Source organism: Ictidomys tridecemlineatus, chromosome 8 (assembly GCF_052094955.1).
Source record: "Ictidomys tridecemlineatus isolate mIctTri1 chromosome 8, mIctTri1.hap1, whole genome shotgun sequence".
Taxonomy (NCBI): Eukaryota; Metazoa; Chordata; class Mammalia; order Rodentia; family Sciuridae; genus Ictidomys; species Ictidomys tridecemlineatus.
Genome location: NC_135484.1, coordinates 85,927,934 through 85,935,167, shown reverse-complemented (window position 1 = coordinate 85,935,167; position 7,234 = coordinate 85,927,934). Strand labels below are relative to the sequence as shown.

The window sequence follows — 7,234 nt, the reverse complement described above, 5'->3', positions numbered from 1 at the left end:
AGTAATCCATGCCAGTAACCCCAGCTACTTGGAGACTGAAGCAGGAGAATCACAAGTTCAAGAAAAACTTAGGCAGACTCTATACCAAAAATCTTACTTAGCAAAATAATAAATAAATAAATAAGTAAATGAGTAAAGGAAATATGACTCTCTGGGATAGATAATATTTCCATTAAGTAAATGCTTAACTAAAAGAGTCAGGAAAACATTAGTTTTGTAAGCATTTAATATTTATTCAGCATTACATATTTTGTCTTAGAAGTTGTGATGGACTCCCACGAAGCTCATACGTTAGGCAATGTAACAGTGTTTACAGGTGGAAAGATTAGACTATGAGAGGTACAATCTCATATGATGGATTAATAATTTGGGTGTCACTATCAGGTGGTAACCATAAGAATGTAGGATATGGCTAGAGGAAGTAGGTCTTTGTAGGTGTGCCCTTGGGGCCATCTCTTTTCTCTGGTTCCTCATGTGCTCCTGGCGCTAGTTGGTTCTCTCTCTCTCTCTCTCTCTCTCTCTCTCTCTCTCTCTCTCTCTCTCTCTCTCTCTCTCATGATATTCTGTCTCACTTTGGGTTCAGAGCAAAGGATTTAGCTGACTATAAACTAAAACCTCTGAAACTGTGAAGTCAAATAAACATTTCCTCCTCTAAGTTACTCTTGCCAGGTATTTTTGTCACAGCAAGGAAAAAAAAAAAACTAATACAGAGGTGGTGGTGGATCCTCCCCATCTGGTCATTGGAATGTATAACTAAATGTTGGGAAGAAAATGAGGTTGAAAAGGTGAAAGTCCTTTGCCTTAATACAAGAATAGAAGGCCTAAAGAGTGAAGGAGATCTATGAAACAGTATAGACAGAGACCAAGTGATAAAATGTGTTTGAACAACAAGATGAGCAAAGAGAAACCATTGAATAAATCAGAAAAGGGTCAATCAATGAAACTGAAAGAGCTCCAAAATTACCTAATATCATAGAAGGCAAGGAAAATGGGTAGTACAAGGAGATTATAGCCAATGAACTCAGGTGATCGGTCCACTTCAATCAGAAAAGTGCTTTGTTCCATATCCTACTAGAGAGAGTAAAAGTTAATGAACTTCATACTTCAACACAGTGAACACTATAGAAGAAAAAAATGGTGCTATCATTTTATGTGGTACAGCCTCCCAAATTTATATTGATAAGCAACCACTGAGGTGATGGCATTGGAAGGTAGAGCTTCCAGGATGCAAGGTAATGGGGGTTCCTCACTCTAGAATGGATTAGGCACCAGGCATGGTGGCCTGTGCTTGTAATCCCAGAGGCTTGGGAGGCTGAGGCAGGAGGATCTTGAGTTAAAAACCAGCCTCAACAAAAGTGAGGTACTAAGCAACTCAGGGAGACCCTGTCTCTAAATAAAATACAAGAAAGTGCTGAGGATGTGGCTCAGTGGTCAAGTGCCCCTGAGTTCAGTCCCTAGAACCGAGAGAGAGAGAGAGAGAGAGAGAGAGAGAGAGAGAGAGAGAGAGAGAGAGAGAGAGAGAGAATGGATTAAGTACCTCATAAAAAAGTTTGAGGGAGAACTCTTCTGGTCTTCTGCCATGTGAGGACACAGTTCATCCCTTCTTGCCCTTCTACTCTATGCCATGTGAGGATGTAGCAAGAAAGCCCTCATCAGATATCATATGCCAGCCCCTTGATCTTAAACTTCTCAGCATCCCGAAGTGTAATTTCTATTGTTTATAAATTACCCAGTTTGTGGTATTTTGTTATAGCAGCACAAGCATACTAAGACAAGGAACAAAGTAGCCTGTAAATGAGGGCTTCATCTAAGTACAAGATCCAGAAGCTTAGGTTATTCATCTGTCCTTTTATTCACAAAGGCAGGAGTAGCTGGGCTTTCTGGAGTGGAAGATAGAGACCAGAGATGGAATGAATGTGAATGAGACACTGGAAAGTATGTTGTGCATATATTACAGGTTAGGTACCTCAAGAATTAGACTTCAAGACTGATATTTGTGGTTGGGAAGTGCTTATTATGGAATGTTCTTGGGTCAAACCCAGGAGAGAATAAGGGAAGCTGAACTTTGATGGGGAAATTAGAACAGTGGCTTCATCCAAACCTATAGGGAACTCTGAATCTAAAAGTCCCTCCAAATTATCACTAGTAGAAACAAGAGGATAAGACCTCTGTATGCCTACAGATCTCAGATATGAGCTCTCCCAAGGAGGGTGTATAACCTTTAATGAGGCATATTCCTTAGGTCAACAGCAAATCCTAGAGAGACACAACTGTGAGCCCCTAGCAGCCAATACTCCCAGTAGTTAGAAAAATACCCGACTTGCTATGAAATGAGATCTGAGAGTACATCCCAGTATCAACACTAGTCCATTAGTTTTGTTCTTGAATCCATTTGCCTCATATAGTAGGATACTTCATTTGGGAACAGTTCTTCCAAGATCTTGATTAGTCTACTTTTTGGGAAAACTTATCTGAGGAAGGGTGACTAAAGCAATTATTCTGGAAGCTATAACTGATATTTATAACTAAAAACTGGCTATGACCCTTGATTAGAAACTCTGCTGGCATCGTAGCTGATCTGGTGGAGTGAACCAGACTATTTTCTTAAAAGTTCTACTATTTCCTTAATCATCTCTAAGAATGGGCTGCTGCTCTTATCAATTTACCTTCAGACTGCACAGGAGAATTTCATCAGATAACTTTAATATATCATCTAAGTATCTAGCCTGTTACAATATTCACTATCCCCATTGTACTACCTTATCCTTGTTGTCAGCTTCAATTATACCAGGCAGCACAGACACACAGAGTCCACAGATGTGGATGGACAGAAGCTACTCCTAAGGGAGTCACTGGAAATGATTATCTGTGGAGTAATACTTCTATGACTAATTCTACACACTTATGTATTCTGATTATTGGGGGGTATAGTACCATATTTTAGGATGTATATCACAATCTAGAACATGGCACCCCATCCTTGTATGTTACCATCTCCAAGATGAAGCCTTTGAATCACATTTAAAGGTTCTTCTGCTACTCCACCAGTGCAGTAATTTTTGAGTGATACAGTACATGACAGGACCTGTTAATCCCCAAATCATGTGCCTATTGCTTTACTTTAAAGTGAGCCTTTTAGCTTAACTGAATTTATGTGAGATTCTATGTCAGTGATTTAAAATTCTTTAAGCTCTTATGCAGTGGGTTTGCTGGACTTTACCAGGCATAAAACCAAACCCATTATTAGAGTCTGTGTTAATGACACTCCAGATGAATTTCTCTCTATTCCAGAATGGAAAGGGTCCAGAGAAATCATTTTGCTTCCAAGTGACTAGTTGTTTGATGATATATCAAGGGTTCAGCATTTGTCTCTTTTGCTGGTAGACTGGATATTTGGTAGCTCAAGGATCAGATCAATCTTATTGGGTAGGGAAAAGATACTGTTGATCGCATGTATAGTCTTCATCTCTACCCAATGATTACTCTGTTCAGGAGTCTATTACACTTGCCTTGGGATGACCAAAGACAAGCTGACTGAGTCATTCTCTTCTGTTCAGTTGTTCATACTTGTTACATTGTAGATGTTCTCTGGTGGGCATTAACATGACATAAACCCCTTCACACTTTGTGTATTTTTCCCTGGTTGTATCTATATATGCCTCTTTCACAGTTCTCCTTGACTCTGATCTTCCAATTTTTCTCCTTCCATGTCCCTGATTAAAAAAAAAAAACAAGACTTTCATTTCCTTTGATACCGTGTATATCATTAACTTCAGACATTTTTTTTTTCACAGAGTGAATAACCAATTGCACTACCTGAGTCATGGACTATTGAGAAGCCTTCAGATCTATCTTTAAAACCTACCCACAGGCAAGGCTGACCTACTCATACCATACCCATTCTTTCTCTTTAGCCAGCTGGCCATAAGGAAGCTTCCCGCACAACCATGGATATGCAACTTTGGGCCATCTGATTGCACAGAATACTTCGGTCCTTTGGTTCTGCCTATGACTAATAACAGAGAGACAATTTACATCTTAGAAGTATTACAGCTAGATCTTTCTGAACCTTTAATATGTTAGGAGGGTGATATAACCCAGATCAATGTGGGCAGTTTGGGCTGAATGGTCACTTGGTAACTCACTGTCAGGGTGCTCCATCTCTACCAGGGCTCAGGGTCATAATAGGAGCCATTTTTAAGAAGTCCAAATGGTGCATAATTTGCTGCTGCAGATGGCACTGTCTTGCTTGACCATAGAACTTCATATTGATGTTGCCTACTAAAGAGTGACATAAAACCCACATAACATCTTTCTCTGCACAGATATCTCTAATACCATAGGATCTCCTGAGTCCCGTGGCCCAGGAGTCAGCACTACTTAAAACATAGATGAGATGTGATTCACATATTTTCCTGCACTACACCCCTTTAAAAGATTTTGCATCTTCTAGTATATAGGTTGGAGTAGTATTTCCAATACAATTGCAATATTTTTTTTTATTCACTGAGTCTAATGGGAGACTGTTGAAGAAGTTTACACTTGGCCTTCTCTGCTAAAACAGCCATTCCCTTCGCTGGCCAAGAAACCAAATTGGATATTTGGCCAACTACCAATTGTGTCTATTTAAATTATATATTCAGAGATCAAGAAAACTACCAAATGGGACTACTATAAACTAGAACTAGTGGATGGAAAATAATCCAAACCTGTATTAGGATTTAATTCTTAAAATCAAGATTTCATACTTTCCTACTTTTCAAGGAAAACATTAGGACACATTTCCTGACTATCAATGTCAACTTAAACCCTGTATTTAAAAGTTCTCAAAAACTCCAGCATTAGTTCACAGTTATCTGAGAATATCAGTGTAAGGCCATTTGAGTAATTATTACCATTATATAATCTCCATGGTTTTGCAAGGCCTTTGTACCTGGGGTGTGAACATTTTTAATGAATAGATTCCAAGTCTGAAAACTCACTCAGGCCTGGAAATTGGGAAACAGATTATCATTTTTATTAGGGTAGTTGCCCTCAGCCCCTTGATTATCTATCCTTAATTTCTTTTAATTATATAGATGGAGCAATACATTTATTTTGTATGTATTTTTACAGATGCAGCAATTAATTATTTTCATAGCTGCTTTCCCTCTTACCTTTTCCTTCTTATGAGAACTACATATATTTGAACTCTATAATTTTGGGATCCTATCATCCCCATTTCTGTTAGGGAGCTCAGTCCTATAGCAGCATCTCCTAATGCCATATCTGACCTAGAGAAGCCAGCTACTATTGAGCTTTAAAAGATTCTGCTGCTCTTTTCACAAGTTTCTTTTTTTATTTCAAGCTTATTGCTTTGGTAAATGGAGTGTCTTCCAGGCTTTTGTTCAGAAAAGGTTTGACTATTAGTTTTCATGGGCTTCTATCTTAAGTCTACTCCAGCATGTTCCTTTCTCTGAGTCTTTTGATCTCTTCTCCCACTGTCTTCCCCAGGCATCTCTGGCATTTCTCATTCCTTTATGTGGTCTGTAACTTTCTACATGTTTCCAAGAAGCATTAGAGGAATGTGATAGCACTTTTTCCCAGAATCCTTCCCAGGCTTCAATATCCATGTCGACAAACCTTCCATTATTTATTTCCAGTCCTGCTTAATAAAGCACACAGAGGATCCAGTCCCATATGTACTTCTCAGCTCCTACTAGCGTGTATTGTCTGGCCATATAGTTCCTTCAAGATATAGTCCCTTTTCACGCTTAGCAAGTCCAGCACTTCTTTGGTTCTGCTATGACTTAATGTTGGTTATTAATTGTCCGGTGGTCAGGAAAGGAGGTGAGGTAAAAAAAAAAAACTTATGAAGGATTCTGTATCTGTCAAACATGGGGGAGCCCTAGCTTGTACCACCAAGGAGTGGGACGTTTTGCTTACAGAGTTCAAGGCAATATGAGAATTCAGTCTTCTGAATACATAAACCCAGATGTAATCATCCTATCCCTCAGGGTTCCAAACCTTTTCAATTGAGGACCTGATCTTAGTGTAGTAGATTTGCTGAAATTGTGAATTCAACCACCTACAGAATTTTACTACTCTTACAGTAAGTCCTGGGTCTGAATTACATCCTCTTTTTCTGTTTTCCTGTATTCTGCCATCTTAGTCTGTTTGTGCTGCTGTAGCAAAATACCTAAGAATGAGTAATTTATAAAGAACAAAAATGTATTTTTTTCATGTTTCAGGAGGATGATAAATTAAAGATCAAGGTGCCTGTAGGTTCAGTTGTCTGGTTAAGGCTGCTCTTTGCTTCCAAGATGGTTCCTTATTGCTGCACCCTCTGTCAGGGTAAAATACTGTATCCTCCTTCACAATAGATGATATAAGGGCAAATTATCCACATCAATATGAAGCCTCTTTTATAAGGGGTTTAATATCATTGCAAGACAGAAGCCCTCTTGGCCTAATCACCTCTTAAAGGCCCCACCTCTTAATACCATCACATTTATCTACCTTGCTGCCAGTGAAGCCCTGTGACACTTATACTTAGATTTTAGTTGATGACTAATCACCCTGAAACATTCAATGTTTTGTCCCTCAGTACATCAATCAAACTCAGCTGCAGCCATCTAATTCCAATCTTTATAATTATACTTCCCCATATCTCTCAAATACCTGGTGTATAGCACTTGTAAGTCATGTCCTGGCCATTACATCCCATCCCACCTCATTGCCAGTAAGTTTTACCAACTGCGTTGTTGCTGAGCAACAAGGGGTATACATATTCTACCTACCACTAGTAGTAGGTGCTTCCTTGCCAGCTGCACAGAAGGTTATTCAGCCCGTACTTCCATTCTTGAGTCTACTTTCTTGGATCACTTCTGGTAGCAACTGTTGTAGTTCAGGTTCCCAGGGAAACAGATTCTAAAACTCTATTATTATCAGGCAGGAGGTTTATTGTGTTGTACCTTTGAGAACACCTGTGAAGGAGCAAGAAAGGATGGATGGGTGGAGAGAAAATTTAATTGCCACACAGTTCAACTGTCAACTCCACTAATTGCACCAGGAGCTTTAAGTTAGGATCACTTCCTCTCCGTACCAAATTAAAAGACTTAATCTTTGCACTCTTGCAGCATTGACCAGTCTTTGAATGAGGGACTCCTTCTAGGAGGGAATGTAAGGTGAGGTAATTTCTTACTCTTAAGACACAACTGTGTTCTGTGATCCCTCAACTCCTGGCATTAGGGGT

The 7,234-nt window shown here is 39.3% G+C and overlaps 1 long non-coding RNA gene across 1 annotated transcript; it reads right to left on the bottom strand.

The window, feature by feature from the left end:
* Positions 1-208: 208 nt before the first annotated feature.
* Positions 209-6,960, bottom strand: LOC120889067 (uncharacterized). Its single transcript, XR_013424611.1, has 2 exons — positions 6,780-6,960; positions 209-3,713 (listed from the first exon to the last, which is right to left on the bottom strand). It is a non-coding gene; the product is annotated as an uncharacterized LOC120889067 (long non-coding RNA).
* Between the last annotated feature and the right edge of the window lie 274 nt (positions 6,961-7,234).